Source organism: Euprymna scolopes, chromosome 16 (assembly GCF_053919585.1).
Source record: "Euprymna scolopes isolate OS-2025 chromosome 16, ASM5391958v1, whole genome shotgun sequence".
NCBI lineage: Eukaryota > Metazoa > Mollusca > Cephalopoda > Sepiida > Sepiolidae > Euprymna > Euprymna scolopes.
This window is the reverse complement of record NC_136497.1, coordinates 10233473-10258661: the sequence shown is the minus strand read 5'-3', so window position 1 is coordinate 10258661 and position 25189 is coordinate 10233473.

Genomic DNA, 25189 nt, shown 5'->3' with positions numbered 1-25189 from the left:
AAATTATTGATAGTGTTTACAGCTAGACGAGTGTTTCTTGTGAAAGTTTGGCGAGGGGGGACCATAGATTGAAGCTCAGTTGAACACTTTCCATGAAAATAACGATACATCAGAGACAAACTCGCAACATCTCTTCTGTGAGATAGAGGTTGTAAGGAGGAGAAAAGGACATCTCCTACGAGCTTACATCTACTCAATATTTTCAGCCTCAATCAGCGCCTCGATATAGGTCCAGAACTGGGAGCATGCCTTTACCACAAACGCTGGCAGGAATTCGGCTCATATTCAACGGATGGCGGCGATCAGGCTGAATTTTGTGTTGTAGGAGGTCATATTTGTCATGATCACAACGTATGACCAAATGAAGTACTCAGCGGGTTCAGCTCGACCCAGTGAGTGAAGGGTACATAGTTATAGCACTTTTTCTGAAGCCAAACCAGTATCTCATTGGGCTGTGTGCCGGTGCCGAGACTTGCTATCACACGTAGGATCTATCAGCCGCCATTTGATTGCAGCAGAGAATCACCACAATCTTCAGCTCATCTCTGTACACTTTAGTGTTGGCTCTCAAGCCGATTTCTTAGATATGAGGTGGCGTGATGTGGCTTTCAATTAAAACAACACAAAATACCATAACCGTTGGTTGTTCGACGTGTTGAGCTGTTCCCCACGTGTTGAATCGTCCGAATTCGCATTATTAGGGTGTTGGAAATGGTCCTGTTTTCAGAACTTTGATCGATAAAGAGCACGAGTTGTACAGAGGCGAATCTCCGATCTCGCTTGTAGAACATTGTGTAACTTTAAGATATTATGGAAGGCTCCCATCACTCTTGGGATTTTTACATAACTGACCAATAAGTAGATGGTCAGTGACATAAAAAGAAAATCGGGAATAAAATCCTGTTGTCTTTTCCAGACAATTTTATCGTCTCACCCTGTATATAGGATAGATTCCAATAGAAATTAAACGACCCATATTTTTGCAACACGAGTGTTAGGAGGTAAGAGTAGGTATTATGAATTTTTAATGTTGATGTAGCTTTCAAATGAGGCAATAAGAGGCAGAAAGTCTTTTGTGAATGTTCAGACACATCCGATAGTTGTGTAATTTTTACCATATGTATTTTATAATAATTAATCAATATTTTACAAGCTTCCTCCACTTATGGGCATACGTTGTCATATTAAACTTCAAATATTTCAGTTTTGCATTACACTTTATTCATCGTTAATGAATGATTTGCATTTTTATTGAGATTTTAAGCTTTTTAATTCAGATATTTGCTAGACTTGAAAACTTGGATCAAAGTTAAAATATAGATACCGAACATAAAATTTAATTGGCTTTATATATATATATATATATATATATATATATATATATATATATATATATATATATATATATATATATATATAGAGAGAGAGAGAGAGAGAGAGAGAGGGGGAGAGAGATATATAGATATATAGATATAAAATAAAATAAAATGTCATCAAATACTTTTGCATGCAAAATCCAATCCAGAATTTTGCTAATTCCTACCCTCTGATGTGAAGGAAACTACTTCTTTAAATCTCGACGGATTAAGGACTATCCACTTATTCAGTGTTTTCTTTTTCAAATTAAATATGTTTTTAACTCTTTTTCAACGTGTTATTAAGCGTGTTTTATTCACTATTTGCTCTTATATATATATATAGAGAGAGAGCCTTTAAGGTATTGAAATGTATTAGATTATTGTTTGGTGAATCAAGTGGTTTAAAGTCTAATCGAAAACTGTAAGGGAATGGAATAATGTCGTCTTTTGTAGTCTTTATAACTATCAGAAGTGTCTGAACATTCACAAAAAGACTAGTTGTCCCTTATTGTCTCGTTTGAAAACTAAATCAAGTTTTTTTAATAATTGTTTATGAACTATTATTTATTTATTAATTAAAAAATAATTTTACTAAAAATTACTGATTATAACATATGCTCATAAACCTTATATATATATATATATATATATATATATATATATATATATATATATATATATATATATATATATATATATATATTCCGGCCTGCGATATTCAAAAGTAGGAACAAATTTACTCAACAAGGTTGTTAGATATTGCTCAATAACAAGAGCAACATATTTTTTAAATATTTATTCGAAGGTAAACAGTTACATTTAGTCGTTACATACAACCATCTATTTCAATCAATGAGACTCCATCAGGAGACCCTGAACCATTTGACGCTAGAGAAAAAAAGCTTCCTGTGTGTGTATTCGAGTCACCTATTATATAACTGATGACGTAGCAGCAGCTCTACCAAAGAGTTAGGGCACTGTCAGTCGGAAACAGCAACCAGACAAACTGTCAAACCTGTATTGTCAACGTTGCAGAATAGATCGGCCAAACCCAGTCGAGCTGATATTAATGGAACACAATTACACCCAATTTCTTCCATGTTTTAGAGAGGAAGAAATTTGGTATGACGGGACAGCAAGACGAAGCAGGGTGTCTCTGGTGAATCTCTGATATGTTACCTCTACGCCTGACTAAGAAATAAAGAATTAGTGTAGAAACCGGAGGATAGGGAGGTCTTACTTACTCGTTAAATAATTTATGTTTATAATCTAATAGTAAGTAAAAATGTATATATATAAATCATGTGGAGGAAACCAACTTGTTTTTAGTAATTCATTTGTTTTATATAAGTAAATAAAATGTAGTTTAAAATCTAAACTAAATAAGGTTTAAACATATATAAATATTAAAAGAAAAATTAAAAAACAACCCCTCCCCCCAAAAAAAAATCCTGACGGATACATTGTCGAATAGAACCTTGTATAGAGATGCGCGTGTTTTTCTAAAAAATAAGATTTCAATATTTCGTCTGAGAGCCTAACCTACCGACCGACTAAATCTATTATATTATAATTTAATGGTTCAGACATGAGTTGCACATTGTTTACAAACGAGCTATATTTCATCTCGATGTAGTCATTTGCCGTTTTAAACAGTGAAGTAATAAATGGTGAGCAGGGGGTTGGTCTCTGAGTTAAATACGTGCGCTGAGACTAAATGGGACATTGTTGTTGATAATGCATCTTAAGAGCCAGGAATCTCTCATCGCAAAGATTACTTAGTCGAAGATGAAAATAAATATATCCCGTAAGTGACAACGTTGAGTTATCTATTTTTCAGCTTTTTGCATTTTCTTTAGTACTTTACTGTTATTAGAGAAGCCGTTGAAAACACTGATTTCCGATACAACGACTTCTACATCGTGTGTTTTTGTGTGAGGATACTATTAATACTGTTTACGCTGTATTTTACTTATGTACACGCGCAGCCAAATACACATACACACACGACCACCTCTCCTGAAAACCTCTATCTCAGTATCAACATTATATATATATATATATATATATATATATATATATATATATATATATATATATGCATATACACTACAATATAAACTCTGTTCCATCTACCTGCTTCCCACAAGACTACAACTTGGATGTCTTCAAGTCCAACGTTAACAAATTCCTAATGAACCGCCCCCTTAAGTAAACACTTACTCAAATCTCCACACTAACGTAATGTACTTGCAATAACCCTTATCCCCGAGTGGTTTCCGGGCCTTGATAAGTGGTGATCACTGTGTAAAAAACAAAACAAAAAAAACGGTAAATATACACAACAGACCCGCTCTCTCCCTTTTCTCTCTCTCTCTCCATATATATATATATATATATATATATATATGTATATATATATATATTTATATATGTATATATATATATATATAATAGAGAAAATTAGTTTTATTGAAGTCGCTTTACATATGTGCGCGTACATGCGTGCGTGTTAAAGTAAGGTTATATAATGCACTTGTGTCGTTCCGTACCACTATATATATATATATATATATATATATATATATATATATATATATATACATATATATATACTCGTAGGTTCGCCCAGCTTTGCCCGGACCCTATGTTCTGTTCATAAGGTTATGTGCATATGTTTATATAAAAAAGTGTGAATATGTAAAGTAATGCCTTTCTGTATAATAGTCTTCCTCAACTACCATAGAGAAAAGACATACAGGCATTTTCACTTTTATAGATATATATATAGACAGATAGATAGATTGGATGCAATATATAGTAATGGTTTAAAACATTCATAGGCAACCACCGAGAATCGAAACCGAAACGTTCAGCTCACGATTTATTTTTCCTATGCTGTCAGTGACTAGTCTATGAAAACATGTTTCTGCAAGGCTAAGAAATAAAACATAAACCAATAGCGGCGTTAAACCTTCACCTGGCTAATTTCATTTTTTTTTTTAATTTTCACAATTTTGCACTAATTCTTATGGGCTAAAACCCAAATACAAAGGTTTGCATGGATTCAAATACCTTATCCATCAGGCTTCATGTCTGTAGATCATAAATTCTAAGAGTTTGGTAGGCCAAAATTTGTTAAATAAAAATATATACGTATACATAAATATATATGGAAACAATTTTGTGTTTACTATAAACTTTTTACGCAAATAATATGCAAGTATAAATCATGTAGAATATCTGCATGAATATAATTACACGTAAAGTTAACAAAAGATGATTATCCCATTAGAAAACCGAAGCAACTAATATGGAATTAATTAAAATGAATGTTTAAAAGAATATGCAAATTAGCTAGATCTTTTGCTAGCGAATGCAATTCCAAAACCCATATATAAGAAAATTGTATTTCCTTTTTAAATAAATAGAAAAGAGGGGGTTTAATATGAATATCAATACACACAAAAGAAAAACGAATTTATAGGAGTATATACATATGCATACACACACACACACACACACACACATATATATATATATATATATATATATATATATATATATTGTGACAGAAAAGGGGTAAACTTATATCTATTAAACAGTGACTAGAATCGTTTTATTTCAGAACAAATAACGCACGAGAAATCGATGTTATTATAGTTTAGTCCAAGATTAACAAAACTAGTGAGATATTTTAACAAACACCATAATGCAATTTAATATGATTTGCATCCTAAAATGTAAATTGACTTTAAGGAAAAATATAATTTAAAAACTATACTTTTGTAATTTTACTTTTTATTTTATGCAAATTTGAATCGGCCAAACCTGTTACTTATAAGGATCATTACAATGTTTGAATATGAACTTTTTGTCGTAGTTTACAATTAGCCTGCTGTGTTTTTACCTTTTCATAAATACGATTTTGAAAAAAAAATATTCCCAGAAAATTTGTAAAAGTCATTGGTAATAATTAGCAACACAAAATGTTCAATAATTTTCTTATTTTAAGTGCGGTGGTCACTTAACGCATTTTGTAATCTAATGAGCTATCAATAGACAACAGGTTTATAGCGACAGATTATTAATCAGATGCAGTGTGACTGGAAGTACAGTTTCATAATAATTAAATGGTGAGCTGATTTTGAACAATTCCCTTTTGATGCAACGTGATTTTGTTTTCATTTTAATAATAATAATAATAATAATAATAATAATAATAATAATAATAATAATAATAATAATAATAAATAAACGCAAATGATTATGCTGAGCGACTTTATGTGAAAATCAAAGTCGGAGTAAGAGTACTGGTGTGCATAGATAAGTGTAAAGGACACAAAAAAGAATTAGAAACATTAATTCAGAATACCGATAGAATAATTACTACAGCAGCAGATATTGAAAAACGAAAAATTCAGAAAAACGAGAGGACAGAGAGAAGGGCGAATAGATGTAATGGGGAGAGAAACAGTGACATGGACAATTTGCAAGAGTGACAAAAAGACGAGACGAACGAAAGCACTTGGTTATGACGACAAAAACGAAAACCTAAACAGAAAAACCGAATCCCTAATATACAGCCGCATAAGATAACAAGATTAGAACCAACCACATCAAAACAAGGATCAATATGCCATAAGAAAATAGTAAATACGGACTCTGTGGACAAAGAGGCGAAATTATAAATCACATCATAAGATAATGAAGCAAACTTCCCTAAATTGATTCTAAAATGAAAAATCGAGTTAGGAAGATATTACACTGGGAATTACGCAGCCAATTTATTTTTGAAAACCCAGAAAAATGGTACCAACACAAAGCGGATGCAGTACCTGAAAACAGAAGTCACAAAGTGATATCGATATTCAAACAGAAAAAAACCCATTCAAACAAGAAGACCGGATGTCATAAAAGTAAACAAGAAAGAAATGTTCTGTCAGTTCGTAGATTTCGCCGTTCCACCAGTTCACAGATTAAATACTAAGAAAACACAGAATTGGGTCAAATACATTGAAACAGACCAGAGAGCTAAAGATGTGGTGGAACTAACTTATATTACATACTAATATACTATTCCAATATTAATAAATTCTGGAAGACTAAGCTGTAAGATGGTCAATCGATATCCCGGGGAACAACCTAGGTCGTTCGCCGACGGACAACCTACTATTGTATGCTTTGAAATACATGTTTTTATTTTATTTTGGCGTTCTGTTTTCCTTTGCAATACTTAACAGGGCGATAACAGTGGCGACATCGTATTTTTAACTCACAAAGGTCACTCAAATTTTAAATACCTCCAGCATTAAAAAAACCTACGTAAGAAAGCTGAATTAAACCAAGAACGTATTAGGAAAACACTGATGTAAGGAAAAAAGAACTCGCGACGACCAATTAAGTGCATGGACATAAAAATTTAATTCACAACTCGTAGAAAGAAGGAATATTTTCATATTTTTTCTTGTCTTTGCTCGGCACTGTAACAACATCTGAGCGTACCCGTAAATAAAAAAGAAAGAGACATACGAATCATTCGTGTTTTTTGATCGGGTCATTAAGTACGTGTGTTAGCGAACATTTTTTGGCTTACTAAAAAAATACTGTTTTCGGCATTCTTTTTTTCACTGTCAACATGTTTTGCTCTTTTCTATGGAAAAGAGACATTTGCTTTGGAAAAGTATTGATTACTTCTGTTGACATATATATTTTTTCTAGTCCATGAAAAAGAAATTCTTTTTGGAAGAACTGTTTTTCAATTAATTTAAAACTGTAAAATGTTCGTTTTCAAAGTTATTGAAGGAAACGAATTTCTGTTCCTTTTTCCTTCCGTTGTTTTCAAAGTACAAAGGTCTGGTTCATCCGAAGAGGGCTTTGCTAATTTCCATAAATATGGTACATTAGAACAATTATTATAACTGCAAATTGAACAACAACAATATCAACAATAAATATTTGAACACCATAAACGCTAAGATGAAAGAAAACAATTGTTTGAACAGCAGATGAAGGATAAAAAGAACAACTGAGGCCCAACCATATAAAAATCAACAGTACATGAACGAGCTGCAAACTCAGGTCACCAATAGGGCTATGTCAACAGAATATATTCTTTTCGTTGTTCTGACTCTCGAATATATACCCGAAACAGACACATTTAATCAACAGAGAACCACATAACTTTATATGAAAGCATATAGAATACCAAGGATACACACTCGAAAGTCAGAACAATGAAAAGAATATGCTGTTAATAAATAATAATACGTCCACCGATAATAATATCGCATTTTCAAAAGTCTCAATATGGAATGCGATTGACAATTTCTGCTACGGTCCTTAAGAAAGTAAATCATTTGAAACTTAGTTTCGCCGACACGAATATTTTTATAGTATCGACTGCAAACAGTGGGTGAACCAGTAAAAAGGTTCGTTTATTATTATTCTGCAATCTAGAGTCAGCCTAGCATAAACAAGTTTGTGGATTTTATTTTACCACGTAAAACGTCGGAATTAGCTTTTGCCGAGACGGTGGCACTACTTATAAAACTATTAAGTCCGAAAGTCTCTTTATTCCATAAGCCTTATTCATGCTTGAATTTGCAGAAGAATGACGAAGATGATTTCGCAGTCATGTTTAATAAACATGGTGACGGATTCAAACTTGCACACGTCAGTGCAGACAATTTTGAATCATTAGTATGTGCGCAATAACTGACTCCTGATCGAAATGCGAAAATTAGGAGGCGTGTCTTAACAAAATTAGAAAATGAACCAAATCTAACCGTACAAAAGTTAATGTAAGATTGCCAAAAACTCGAAATTATTTAATAAGATTCGATGGATATCAAAACTGGAGCCGCGCAGATAAAAGAGCAGACAAAAATAAAAATTTGCAAAACAAATTAAAATATTTTTTTCTCGTTTTAGCCCACGAAAAGCAAAGCAGACGGTGCAAACAAACCGATATTTTTGTAGACTGACCGAAAATAGTTCTCCTCTAACAGGAACATCGCCTAACTACAAACCAAGAAACCAAAATAAGGCAGGGTACTATATTGCTAGTCCTAAAGGGATGACACACTCGCCAACTGACCCAGTCGTAAATGTCTATGAATCTGCAGGCGATATTTCAACGGATACGAAAACATCAGCTATACAGCAAGAAATATCAGTCGAAACTCTTATTTTTCCAGTATTGGATCATTATGCACCAAGAGTCAACGTCACTCACAGATATTACATGCAGCAAAATAATAGCACTCTAACTGTTTTTTTTCACAAGATGCAAGAACTGTCGGACCGTGATATCCGGCGTATTTTCAAAATAAATAGTTCATCAGGTAGACAACACTAGTAGAAACCCCCTGAGACAATATCGCCCTTTGTCTGATTGATTATTTGGAGCGAGATCCTAGGTGAGATTTATTGACCCTTAATTACTTGTGGTGGAATCTATTCACGCAAGTAATAAATTGCTTTATTATATTCTCGCGATTAATACATTAGAAAATGACAATGACACGTTTTTCTTGCAGACAAAAACAAATTTGCTCTGACCAATGAATCATCGAGGATACGATATCGAGCCTCCCTTAATTAAATATGCTTATGGCCATCAGAAGCAAACAAATTAAATTCCGTCTCATCAGACTATAGGACATGGTTCCAGTAATATATGGGCTTTGTTGCCATATCATTTGCAAAATGTTTGCATGCTTTCTTGTGTATTGCCTTCAGAAGAGGCTTCCTCCTGAGGAGACAACCATGTACAAAATTTAAGGAGTACAAAGATAAGTGTGTAATGCGTACAATTAAACATGATGGTGGGAATGTCATGAGTGCTTCAGGTATTTGAAAGTTATATTTCATTGAGGGAAGCATGAACTCCAACATGTACTGTCAAATACTGCAGCAGAGCATGATCCCCTCCCTCCAGGAACTGAGTCGCAGAGCAATGTTTCAGAATAACAATAACTCTTAACACACATCTAATACAACCACTGCTTTACTGGAGATGCTGAGGGTAAAGGTGATAGACTGGCCAAACATGTGTCCAGACTTCAAACCAATAAAACAAGTTTGGGGCGTCCTGAAGTAGAAGGTGGAGATGCGCAAATTCTTAAATATCCGCCAGCTCCACAATACTGTAATTGAAGAGTGGAAGAGCATTCCAGTGGCTACACGTGAAGCTCTGGTAACTTAATGCCCAGATGAGTAAAGGCAGTTGTGGATAATGATGGGTGTCACACAAAATAGTGAGAGTTGACATGTTGTATGTTAATATTGTCAACTTTTTGTAAGGGGGTGTATCCAATTTTGTTGACAGGGATTAAGCTTTTAATGGTTATATTATGAGTTAGATTGAGGGGAAAATAAATTAACTCTGTTATATATGCTACACACTGAATACTTTTCATTGTGTCAAAAATCCTTTTTTGTGTTATCCCATGAAGAGATGTACTTAAATATTTGAAGAAATGTGAGGTACTACTTATAGTATTATGGAAACGTGCTTATGAAAGCCATTAATTGGATTGCCACATTTTCAGGACATGTACTCGTCTGAGCACCAATCTATCTTCCCCCTTGCTAAACTTTCACGATAAATCCTCGTCCATCTGAAACCACTACCAATAATTTTCCACACTCTTTATCTGTGCCTAAACCTGCACGAGGATTCCATGAACAAAGATCCTTTTCTTAGAACTACACGCCTGTGGTATTCTCTTCCGGTTCCCTGCTTTCCAGCTGACTACACTATGATCGTCTTCAAGTCCAACATAAACAAGTTCTTGATGGACCGTCACTGTAAGTAATCGAATTTACTAAATTTCCACTACTACCAATTACTACGATATTGTCCCAGTGAATACTGTGCACTCCTTTTCGAGTGGCCTATGAGTCTTGAAAAGTGACCACTCCTTAATAAAAAGAGATGTTTGATAATAGACAAACTATACCTGACCTCGTTTGCATACAATATATATATATATATATATATATATATATATATATATATATATATATATATATATATATATTGCAATTAAGCTACATAGAATATTTCTCGTGAGAATTCGTAAGGCTTATGTCGAATATCGCTGTATGGTAATTGCCGTATATAAATTACCACCTTGCTCTACATACGTATTGAGCACTTTTGAAGTAAATACTGAATTATTTATGCATAAATTATACCTCTGTATGTTAATCTATGTGATTAAATGAAGTAATCACAAACACACTCCCGCCCCCCCCCATATATATATATATATATAAATATATATATAAATATAATGCTTTAACTTATAAATATTTTCACTTACAAGTTCCTGTATATATTCATCTCATCATTAATAATAATGACGGGACCATTATTTGAGAAAGGCCTCAAACCAGCTGTAAACACATCTCAAAATAAAACCTTATATTTTCTGGTTCTTCCTGATACAATGATTGATATCGAATTTAAGAGATTATACTTTTATTCTCCCCGGACGTTCTGAGTGCATCCAACTTTGAAATCTATTTTAGTAGCGGGAGAAATCTAAAAGCGTTCTGCACATTTGTAGGCAAGGATAGGATTGTAGATAGTATTACAAAAGAAATAAACTCAAATAGATAAATGGACTTTTCATATCTTCTTAAATTGTGTCTACATCCAGAGTCTTTGTCCAAAGATGAAACTACAAAAAAATCGCTACAAAAGATTTTCATTAAAACTTTTATAGACCCTTTTCGTCGTTAGACGGACTTCCAGGAACATTGAGAACGTAACTTAAAAGACAATCTTCATTTAACTTGATGTCCTTACTTTCATCAAAATTATAGAAAAAGTTATCAGGCTACCGCAAACATTTTGAAGGAAATAACGTACTTAGACAAAAATGATGAGCACTGCCACAAGTATCAATACACGGTTGTAAGGTTCACAAGGAGTTGCCGATTATTGAGGTATTCGCATTTGAATAAATATTTATTATTCCTTGCTTTTTGGCGGTGAATTATATTAATGATTATATTAATATATGAGATATTAAGGCTGTTTTGAGCAGAAAAATATAAACTATAAAATTTAAATTAGAGAGCAACTAAATCCGAAACAAATACCTATAGGACACAGACGTACACACTCGTGTATATATATATATATATATATATATATATATATATATATATATATATATATATATAGAATATAAATAAAAGGTTAAATACAATTATAAAAATCATATTTCCACAGATATATATATATATATATATATATATATATATATATATATATATATACCCATACAACACAGACGTACACAACGTATATATATATATATATATATATATATATATATATATATATATATATATATATATATATATATATATATACGTTGTGTACGTCTGTGTTGTATGGGTATATATATATATATATATATATATATATATATCTGTGGAAATATGATTTTTATAATTGTATTTAACCTTTTATTTATATTCTAATCCTTAATTTATGCAGTTTCATGTATTAGAGAGCATATAACAATCAAATGACAAATGTCAATTTCCAAATTCCATGATTCTGTCCACTTTACAATTTTTATCTTTAAACTCGTTGACATTAACAATTCTTGACAGTAATTGTTTTGTAGCGAAAAATCATTCATTTAATTATTATATCAATTAATCAATCTATTTTGCCATAACTCATCAGAAGAAATACCAAATTTCAGTTCACCAAAAGAAAAAAATATATTTAGGCATGATTACAAAATCCGAAAATTTAGAAGAAGTGGCAATTACCTTTCAGTTAAATTTCATTACAAAACCGTTGCTGTCAAGAATTGTAAATGTCAACGTAATTAAAGAATAAAATGTAAGATGATTAACACCATGAATATAGGCGTTTGTACTTTTGTAATATATATATATATATATATATATATATATATATATATATATATATATACTAGACTAGAGTAGACTACCCGTGACCCGATGGGTCAGTATATTCTAAAGTTAGCTCTGGAATAGTGAGCATCCAAGTTTAATGTATAAACGTGATACTCGTGACGGAAAGAAAATATTTTAACAATTACATAAATGGATTAAATATATATATATATATATATATATGTGTGTGTGTGTGTGTGTGTGTGTGTGTGTTACATAACATAAACATTTGTGTGCAAGTATATTAAAATGAAAAAAAATATAGATATATTTCTGAGTCGTAAACCTTATAACCTTATTACACTAACAATATGGATGTGTGAGATTATCTGTGATCGCGGTACGTTACGTGAACCTGTATTATATTACCACAGTTGACAGTAGGAATTGGGACACATTACTCCCGATAAATATTCCTATGATCCTATCTCAGACACGAATGTTATCAGCTCAATTGGTGGCCTTTAACGTCTGCACAACTTCGATCATAGAAAATATCAACACAACGAAATTATTCATTAAGAAAACTTCGTTTAACTGATCGACCCCCCGATACACAGACAATGATTAAAACCTTTTCGTCCCAATATAAAACAATTTTAAATGTTAGAAACAGAGAAACTTTTCGAACGCATATTTATGTAGTAAAGATTAAAAAAAGGAGGAAATCTTTCTCCGTATAATCAAAAGCATTCCTAAACAATATCTGTCGGAAAAAATATATTTATAATGTTTAAAATTTATAAAAAAGAAGTTTATATTGTTTCAAATTACTACAAGTTCTCTCTATAATGTTTAAAATTAAGTGAAGTCCCGTATATATTGTTTAAAATAAATAAAAACGGGTTCTTTATTAAAAAAACGAGTTCTGTTTGTATTGTTCAAAGTAAATTAAAAGTGTCCATTATTATAAAAAGAGTTCTGTTCATATTGTTTAAAATTAAATAATAGAGTTCATTTTTTTAATTAGTGTCTATATTGTTTAAAATATATAAAAGTGCTCATTACTGAAAAAGAGTTTTATTTATGTTGTTTAATTAAATAAATACTGTAATTTTTTAAAAAAGAGTTCTGTTTATTTTTTTTGCAATAAATAAAATGCGTTTAAGCTTCAATAAAAAAGTTATGTTTGTATTGTCTGAAATAAATAAAATATTGTTTTTATTAAAAAGAGTTCTGTTTATATTGCTTAAAATAGATATAATATGTTTATTTGAATCCGTTTATCAAATATCTAAACACAATTACTACATGTGACGGACATACGCAGAAGCGCTCAAACGATATCTATATTTTCAATTTCATTGGTTTAAACCTGCGAGCAATTCTTGTACGATTTATTTCTAGTGAATCATGGTTCACGCGTTTCCACTACTTACTATGTTACAACGCTATTTATCTCCGTTGTTTTCAAGTTATTACATATAAAATCTGCATGTAGATGTGTTAGCAACAAGCGTGGTGCAATGGTATCCACCTGTTTATTATCTAAGTTATATATTATAAATAATATACACTTCATCCAAAGTGCAACAGCCTATTTTAATCCAATGAATATCCTCAGCATGTAAATCACACAGTCAGGCGACCACGATTTAAGCTTACACATTTTTTTATAGCCAAGAAAAACATCGTGCAAATAAGTGTTTCTTGAAACATGTGTACGCAGTAGAATAGACGACAGTATGAACTTGTACCTAATAGAAATAGTTTCTGGATTTTAAGCGACATTTTTTCGAAAGATTTACAATTCTTCTATTATTTATTATTGGTAGTGATTGTATATTCTAACATTCGACAGGCGTCACAGCCTCACGACATTCGTCTAAGTATCGGACTCTCATTAATTGACGATACGAACATATTCTCAAGCAGTTAACTGACCTTAGATGCACGAAAGCGTATGTAAATATAGTTAGCGAAAACTTTGTGCATCTGCTAAAACAATAAGTAAATTTGAAATAGTCCTGACATTCTGTAATCAAGAACTAGTATTTTCTGATAAATGAACTCAAATATCTTTGGTCTGATTTGCTGACACGTTCATATTGCCAATACATTATTTACAGTTATATGTTTGCACGTTATACCAACGCGCTTTGTTATTTATGAAATAGAACAATGGCCATAGCAAATGATCAATTATTTTTACTTACAATGAAGGAAAATGGGATTCATTGGCTAAAAAATTACTTTCGATTCTCGGTGACGGCGCACGAGTCTTTTTTTTTTTTTAATTTTTTAATCATCATGATCTATTGCGAGCGATATCTATATATTTGTAAAAGTGAATATGTCCGTCTCTCTGTCTTTTTGTCTGTGTACACTTCCCTACATATTCACACTTTTTTATATATACATATGCACATAAAAGTTATGAACAGTACATAGGGCCCGAGCAAAGCCGGGCGGAACTGCTATTATAAAGTACGAGCAAAAGTAAATTTGATTCACTCGAAGTACAGATGTAAGGTAATAGCTATGCAAACAAAAAACAACAAAAAACAAAAAAGCAGCGAAGCATTCATAGTCCTCCTCAGTGCACAGTTAACGAGGCATAAAAAATACCTAAGTTCAGCTCCTCCCATTTAGACCCCAAAGTTCTTAGGGGGCGTCAATTCATGGTGAAAATGAACAGACGATGCAGGTTTAGGCCTTAACTTTGAGTTCTTTACTATGAAAACACAAAAAAAACGAAATCTATCATTTGCCCCCCCATTTAGCCCCTAAAGTTTATAAATATCCAAGGCATCAATTTTTTTAATAAGCAGAAAAGTATAAATTTTAGCCACTTTAAAGCGAAAGGAACCGCTAGGGAGGCTACCGGAATTTTCCTGGAAATGCGTTCTGTTACTTTTTTTAGTCATATCATGTTTAATGTTTTTGCGAAATTTAAAAAAAAATATTGGCGTAGTTATTGAGAAAAGTGCGGACAAACGAACGGAATAACGAACAAGGGTGAATTTTGTTGGGGGACCAAAAAACAAAAAACAAAAAAACAAAAAACAAACATAAAAAACACGAATATTCTTCAGGTGCATTTATTTATATCTGAGTTTAATATTAATAATTCTATTTTATATATAAGCATGGTATGCTTTTTCTCAATACATTTTGGAAAAAAAAAGCAGCTATTTTAAATGCTTAAGTTGCCTTTATTATTCATGAGAAACACACAGAAATGTCAATTAAGCTTTAAACGTGCCAGATAGAACTAAATGTTAAAAAAGATTTTTTGATCTGGTGAAAATCTGTTATTTCTAATTTAACGAATAAAACAAAATTTATCAATGAGAATTACTTAAAAGTTCTACTCAGCCATGACTGACGGCACGTAAACAATGTCTTTAAATGTAAAAATTATATTTTAAATAAAGAAAAATACATTGTTTTAAATATCATAGTTCGACATATAGAACACGAAGTTTGACAAGAAGGATCTGAAGATAGTTGCATGTTCCATTAGTGGAAATGTTGTGAGAACAAATAGGGGAATGATAACCGTAATCCGAATAATTTAAATACTAAAAATGATCGATTCACGTTTGAAACTAATAAACCATTATACGAGATGCTTTCAATAAGTTTCCAGACTTTTTTGTGCAGGTATTTAAACTTCCTGTAGACTCTTGGAAATTAATTATGTTATTGCTATACATTTTATGAGATGACTGACCAATTTTATGATGTCTGGTTCAAATGAACAGCTGCAGAAAGCATTAGAATACACATTACCAAAGCCTGATTGTCATAGATGGTGTATTGAAAAAATGCAATCTGGATGAGGTTATTTTAGTAGAACGATATGCAATGAAATTCAGGTTTAAACTTGAACATAAATCCCACATAAATGTATGGAATGCTTCAGACTGCTTTTAGATCATCTTTTATGAATCGACCATTAGTTTTTGAGTGCCATCCAAGATTTAAGGTAGGCAAGGAATCTGTGACAGATGATGAGAGGCGTGAGAGGAGTAAGGAAGTCGAATAAGGACCATCGTGTGGCTATAGAGACAATAAGCGCACAGTTTTATGTCAAGGTGGTAACTGTAAACAAAGTAGTTGCAAGATACTGAAGATGCGGAACATTTGTGCGAACGCACCAGTTTGCAACATCATACTTGTCACAAAAGACCAAGATAGCCACCATGTTCCTCATCCCCCCTATAGTTCAGACCTTACTCCATGCGACTTGGGTTATTCCCTAAGCTGAATAAAAAAAACGGCTGCCATTACGAGACAATTGAGATGAAAGAGACTGTGACGAGGGTTATTGACACGCTCACACAAAACGACTACTTAAGTTGTTGGAACAGTACAAGTGCATTGCAGACGGAGAAGATTACTTCGAAGGGGACCAGCGTTTCATATGTGTACTATCAATAAACATACACATACGAAAAAAGTCTTGGAAACTTACTGAAGGCACTTCGTATCTTGGGCTTTATAGGAAAAATATTATACCAAATTGATGAGATATATTGTGCTTAGCTTACGTAAAATAAGAAGTTTTCATTTGGCCGGATTAGCGAGGAAAATGCTATTTCAAACTGAAACGTCACATACCAATTGATAGAATCAGAACCGAAGCCTCTCACACGAATTCAATGACGTTTTTTCTGGTAAAAATTAAGAAAACGAAATGCAGTATAAAATGTAAAAGCGCTTGGATCCAATATTTGGCTAAAAATATGATTCCACGGCTTGATTTCAAGAAAGTTAAAAAGCAAATCTTAGATGTGGAAATAGTGCGATGCTTTCTCTATGTTATAACTTTGAACATTTAAAATCAATGCTTATCTGATCTCGGGATCTTTCTATAAGCCTTTTTCAATATATTAACGTGCTTGATGTGCTTGGGTATAAGACCGTATATATTGCGTTAAACATTGCTGTTAGAGATGCAATGGCGAACCATTTAGAAAGGGAGAGAGAAGAGATAGTGAAAAAAGAAAAAAGAGAACTAAGTAAAGTCGGAATAGAAGGAAAGCGAAAATAAATACTTATATGAATGTTTGAACAGATTTAAATATATATATATATATATATATATATATATATATATATATGCAAACACGAAATTTCACACATTCTCAGTTCCAGGTTGATTTAATACATACACACATATGAAACAGCATATATATATATATATATATATATATATATATATATATATATATATATATATATATATATATATATGTGTGTGTGTGTGTGTGTAACTAGGTTCGTATATATGCATATTCACACTGTCACACATATATAAATAAATACATAAGAATAGCAATATATATAGAGAGGTAGAGATAAAATATGTCCATGCATCGATAAATAAAGACAAAATACCTATATATTAATCTGCATACATAGGTATTTATATATATATATATATATATATATATATATATATATATATATATATATATATATATGGCTAAAATATATCAATATTTTTTTTTATTACATTTTCACCCCAAACAAGGCACATTGCCACTTTAATGTAGGGGGCTACTATCAGGGGAAACATCTGCTGGGGTACTATGTAGTGATTAGGGCAGCGAGATGTTGGTTCACGTTGCACTTGAACTTATGCATGTCAGTACAGTTGGGGAAGCAGTGACCTGGAATGGAATTCCAAAGTCTAGCAGTTCTGGGGAAGAAACTACTGGAGTAGAAAGATCTTTTACATCTAGGGATCTCTACAGTGTGGGGGTGGGATTTTGTAGCTTGTCGGGTCTGTCGAGGGTGTTCACGTCGTGGGGGCACAAGTGCTTGCAGTTCTTCAGAGCATTCACCATTATAATACTTGTAGAACAGGCAGAGGGATGCAACGTTTCGACGATGGGACAGAGGCTGAAGTTTTGATGCCAGTTTAGGGCCTATCAGATTTGCGACTCTCTTTTGAACCCTGTCAAGGAGCGAGAGACTAGTAGCCGATGCACCGGCCCAAATATGACAGCAATACTCCATACATGGGCGAATAGTGGCCTTATAGAGGTACAGTATACTTTCGGGTGTTAGAAGTTTTCTAGCACGGTAGAGAGAGCCCACCTTCCTCGCAGCGGCCCTGGCAATGCCCTCGATGTAATTGTTCCAGCTCATGTTTCCTGTGAACGTTAGGCCAAGGAGCTTGAAAGACGTACTCTCAGCTAAAGAGTTGTTGGCCATTGCTATAGGTGGTAGAGAAGGTTTCTTGTAATTATTGAATGAAACCAGTTTTGTCTTGGTGGCATTGAACGTTACCATCCATTTTTGTCCCCATTCCACTACTGATTTGAGGTCATCCTCTAGTGTTTCTGCCATTACTTTAGATATATGTTCATTTGTTTTCCTGTCGTGCTTCTATAGAGTGTGGTGTCATCAGCATATATACCCATCTCAGAGGCAATTTTTTTCGGGGAGGTCATTTATGAATATCAGGAACAGCAGAGGACCAAGGATAGATCCCTGGGGCACTCCCGCATTTATATTATATTGTTTAGACGTACGACCGTCGAGGACAACCTGGATTTTTCTCTTATCTAAGAAGGATTTAATTATGTTAAGTATTCTACCAGTGATACCGTAAGATCTAATCTTCCTGAGGAGACCCTCATGCCATACCCTGTCAAAAGCCTTAGATATATCTAGAGCTACCGCTCTGCCCTCTCCCGCTTTGTCCAGTGAATGGTATATGCGTTCAGAGATTACAGTGAGAATGTCTGCCGTGGAACGGGCTTGTCTAAATCCATATTGATGGTCGGTCAGAAGTTTAGCATCTGTAAGGTGCTGGACTAGAGCATGGTTAATTAAGGTCTCAAATATTTTGGCGAAAAGTGGGAGGAGGCTAATAGGGCGATAATTTAATGGGTCAGTTCTTTCGCCAGAATTCTTGAATACTGGTACCACAGAAGCAGTTTTCCAACAGCTCGGAAAGCAAGATTCATTTAGGCATGTGTTGTAGAGTTTGGAGAGAACTGGAGCTACTTCGGCTGAGCACTTTTTTAATAGCACAGCTGGGATGAGGTCGGGTCCACATGCTTTGGAAGTGTCAAGGTTTTTTATGATAGCATGTACCTGAGCAGGGGTGATTTCCAGATCGTCTAGCGTGGCGTCTGTCCGCATAGGAAAGTCAGGTAGGGGGTGGTTTAGAGGGTCCAGTGTAGAGTTGGAGGCAAACCGACTGGCAAGCATTTTAGCCTTCTCGGTTGCTGAGCAAAGAATCTCGTGATTGTTGGTTAGTGGGGGAATTGTTGATTGCCCATTATTTACTACACTGTTGTAGATTTTCCAGAAGTCACGAGTTCCTATTTTTTGTGCTTCGATGCGTTTTATATATATATATATATATATATATATATATATATATATATATATATATAAATACCTATATATCTATACATGCACATGGATGCACATCCAAGTGTATACATACCTACGCAAACACATACACACACACACATATATATATATATATATATATATATATATAACTACTTCATTTACTCACATAAAATTAATATACGAAAGTATAGATTTATGCGTAAACTTTAAGTATTTACTTCAAAAGTGCTCAATACATAGGTAGAGCTTGTTAGTTATTTATAAAATATATATGGCGATTAAGCTACACTGAATATTCGGCGTTTCATCCACTCTAGGATTCCTCAGGCTTATGCGCGAATTCTGTGATAAACAACCACAGAATTCCCGCATAAGCCTGAGGAATCCTAGAGTGGATGAAACGCCGAATATTCAGTGTAGCTTAATCTCCATATATATTTTGTAAATTACTAATTACTATATATATATATATATATATATATATATATATATATATACATATATATATATATATATATATATATATATATATATCTGTATAACAGCACAAATGTTATAAATTACTTTACAGAAAAGAGCCAGCAAAACTCGAGGGACCCCTCCCCTTTCGTCAGCAAAATCATCAGATCAGGAGTTAATCGTTAGTCTGTGCAAAAAATTAAACACAAATATAACATAAGATTAGAGACTTAATTAGGTATACTTGTAATTTTTACCGAGGAAGAAAAAAAAGAAAGACGGGCTATTAACAATTATGGAGCCGGTCCAGACTGTATACACTAAATACTGCATTTGCACCTCTTTTAGGTTTGTTGAACATTTATGTGTGTTGCAAGCCGATGTTGAAAATAACTGTATGTGCTCATTCGACGTTTTTACTTTATTTACAAATATCCCACTATAAGCGACTATTAATATTTGTGCAACTCTCTTTACAATGGTAACTTAACACTCTCCTACCTTTCCCCAGGGACATATTTGTTGAACTCATGATGAGCGGTGCTAAAGCAGTAGGATTTAGCTTTGACAACGTTATCTACAGTCAGATCGCAGGGGTTCAAATGGGAAGCCCCCCTATGTCCTGCACTAGCTTATATTTTTGTGGGGTTTCATGAGTCGGTATTTTTAATGATGTATCGAAGCCATCAATATATTTCAGATACGGCGACGAAACCTTTGCAGTTCTTGCCTCTGAAAATGAGGCTAAAATATGTTTCAATAAACTTTATTCTCTTCATAAAGGTTAATATTTTCTATGGAGAACGAGCATGGTGGTTGTTTGCCCTCTTCGGACGTTTTAGTTGAACATAGTAAGAGTTCCTTTCTTATAACAGTTCACCGCAAGCATACATTTTACGGCCTATTTATGAACTGGCGTTCATTCGTGCCTACTTCCAGAAAGATAGGGCTTATTCAGACGTTAGTGTATAGTCCTTTGTACTTGTACTTCCGGTAAACTAGAATGCTAATTGAAAACCGTGAAATATATTTTTACTTGCAACGGTTATGTTGGAGTTTAGTTGACGAAGTGGGACCTATTAGATTGAAAAACATTTTTTGACCCCATCTAAAAGTGAGAGGTTAGTGGTAGATGAACCAGCCCAGATGTGGCAACAATACACCATGCGGGGGCGAATAGTGGCCTTGTATGGGTGAGTAGTATTCTAGCCTGATAAAAGGAAGCCACCTTCTTAGTCTCGAATACCTTAAGGAAGAATACGGAGTAAGCACAACCCAAAATTGAAAATGCGTTCATTCTGAAGTTCGCTGCATTGACGTTTTTTTTTAACGCGATATGGTAAGTTATTGGAGAGCTGTATGTATTGTTTCGTAGCCTGGTACGTCCCAATTCTGATTTTGCTAGATACGTATTGTTGTCACTCCGCTATTCAATCTTAACGTCGCTTAACCCACGTAGCTGGTACCGCAATTACACTTAATCTTTATAAACGCTGGCTTGGATAGTGGATGAAATGCTTGGTTTATTCTGTTTTACGTTATATTCTTTTGGAAATCGAAGGTTCAAACCTCAATAAGGTGATACTATAAACACATTTGCAAATAACTAAGGTTTTATACACTTTCCTATATTATGCAACGAGATCATATACTACCGTAGTTTCATTCGGAATTTCGTGCAGATTCGTTCGACAACAAGATACAAGATGCATCTAAATAGATTGTAGGTTAAATCGAAACATTGTCAAAACAACACTGGAGATAATAATAGTAGCTCAAAGAATTCAAATAATTCGAGTAATAATTTAATGTCTAAATAATTCAACAGCATGATTTTTTTAAAATTATTTTTATTAAAACTTCCAGTAAACTGCAACAATCCCAACTTGAGATAGCATACCAATGAGGAAAATTTACGAAACCTGCAAGACACAGGTATTTCAGCTAGTAAATATGAAACCGTCAGTCCTCGTTATGGATTCCACATTTAGACGGCATTATATCGACTTTCTAATAAGATGTTTTGCTTTCGAAACGACGTGTACGTTGATAAAACATATCAAATTATGATCGACTGTCGCCAATTCCACACGCGAAAAAATATCCGGTGAATCTCTAATGCATAATTGCTTGGACGAGCGTCCAAATATCTGAAAAATTCTCATCATTACGTAGGTTTCATTTCGATATGCAACGACGGACCGGCTTAGCAGACCAATTCTGTTGTCCCGACGGTTGAATACATGTTAATTATAATTTATCACTAATTTCAAATTAAGGTCAATACATACACTTTTAAAAGGTGCACAAACACAAACATCATTCTCTCTCTATGCCACACACACACACACACACACACACACACACACTCACACACATATATATATATATATATATATATATATAAAGAGATGGATAGATTGATAGAGAGAGAGTATATTTATTCATACAAACATTAGTGTTCACATATGCGCGTATATGTCAGCTCATGCTCATTTAAGAGAAAACAGTTTCTTTCGGGTCTCATTTTCTTTCTTAAAAAAAAAAAAACATTTAATAGGTTCCTTATTTGTGCGCAATTTCTTTTTCATTTTACAAAACCATAATAAAGAAAAGAAAAGAGGATAAGGGAAAAAGAAAAGAGAACGCACAAATAGGCAGTATAGAATGGCAAATGCATTATTACATGTAAATATCTGTTTCTATCTTCTCCCCCCCCTCTCTCTCTCTCACTCTCTCACTTAACGAAATTTGATATACAGAGTACTGAGGTTTGTGAAAATCGTTGTAATCCGTTTTTGGCTTGTTAAGGGGTCAAAATTTAAGGATTTAACCTTTGAGAACTCTACTAAACTCCTCCAACATTTTTGGGTATAAACACTTGAAATTTTAGATATCGGTTCCTTGGGCATTGATCTAACTTAATAACTTGATTTGAGCCCAAAACAATGAATCGTAAGGGGTTATAACAGGTGTCAGCGTTAAAAAAAAATTGGACTTCTGCGCCCTCTATCAAATTATTCAGACAATTTCTGGTCTAAACATTTGTAATTTGACATAAAGGGTATTCAGAGATAGGGCAAGCTTTATAATCGGTTTCGGTCGAAAATCTTTAGAAGACAAATATTGAAAATTTGGCTAAAAACATTTATTTATTCACCTTCAACTGGGCAGTTTTCTACAGGGGGAATCGCTTTTTTCGCCGATATTTTTGAAGGCCATCTTCTCCTGTCGATTGTCTAGCGTTAATTTAAACGTACGTCACTTCCGGTTTTGCGGTGGTAACCGAAAAGACATAAGATTTTTTTACGTTTTTTCCTGCCTTCATAGTACCACTTTTCTTTTTTTTTTTTTTTGCTTAACATACACATCCGAACATCCGGGCAACGCCGGGCTGAAATGCTAGTATATATATATATATATATATATATATATATATATATATATATATATATATGTGTGTGTGTGTGTGTGTGTGTGTGTGTGCGTGTGTGTGTGTGTGTATGTGTGTGAGAGTACATATAAGTAGATTTCTCTGTCATACATACAATATATATTTATCATGAAACATATAACAGTGAGTATTCTGGACTCGATTTTTCAACATATAAGCGGGTGCCTTTTTCATAAATCCAGAATATATAAAATAAATCGCGACGGAGTCTTCTTAATTGGTTCTTATTGCAAATTCAAGCCCAATAAAACAAGGCGGAGGTTTCTATAAATTATCGCTATAAATACGTAAACTCACATAAGAAAAATATAATTAGACTATAGACTCCATAAAAAACACCACCTATAAGAATTAATACACAGACTTAGGCATTAAATTACATAACAAAACTGCACTCATTTCATTTCAGTTACACACTCACATTTTCATTATAACGGGTATATTTAATTCAAAAGGAATATAAATTACATCATATTTTTTTTTAAATACTAACGACTATATGACGTTAAAAAATCTTACTTTCTCCACAAAGCTTTAACTTTTCTTAATTTCCAACGAGTTTTTGTTCTGAATAGAACAACTCCATCCTTTTCACAACAAGTGTAATTATATACTTCAGCGACTTTGTTCTGTCATATTTTCGCAAAAACTATATTTTCAAATATTGACAGAAAATAAAGTCTTACATTAAAGACGTTGATGAACTCAAAACTTGGTTTGTTCCCTGTATATATATATATATATATATATATATATATATATATATATATATATATATATATATATATATATATATATATATATATATATTGTTTAAAATATATATATATATAATAATTTAATTATTTATCTATCTTATTTTTATTTAAAGTATGTCAAACTAATATCAATGTAAACCAATATATATATATACATATATATATATATATATATATATATATATATATATATATATATATATATATATATACACACGTGCTTTTATTAATTACAAATATAATTTGAAATATCATATTAAAGTAAATAATTACGTGGTACATCTATTTGAATAATTAAATTCCCATTAGATTCAAACAAATAAGTTTTGCCTTAAAAAATCTATTGAACACGAGCATACAAAATGTATGCTCATGTGTATTTTTAAATACTCTACTTATGTAAAATGAATTATCTTATTTAAATTCAAAAATGACGTGAATGTAATGAAACACAATTATAAGTATTCTTCGATTTTTTTCGGATTTTCGTGATCATGGCCATATTCTTAGCATTCCTTTATAGCTAACAAGCGGGGAGTACCCCGGCGTTACCCGGGTGGAGAATATTGGCACAAGTCGAGGCATATTAAGAATGGCTTCCCCGTGATTAAATAATATCTATATCTATATCTATATCTATATCTATATAGAGAGAGAGAGAGTGAGAGAGAGAGTGAGAGAGAGAGGTACGTCCTAGGATAGAGTACTGCTGTCACATCAGAGCAGGAGCTGCTCAAAACTCCGGAGTTGGCAAAGTACAAAATAGACTTTGTGGTTTAGTAGGGGATGCCCTTTTCTCTTACCGTCAACCTCTCTCCCACAGAAGAGACGTTGCGAGCCTGTCTTTGTTTTATCGTTATTTCCATGGCAGGTGCTCGTCTGAG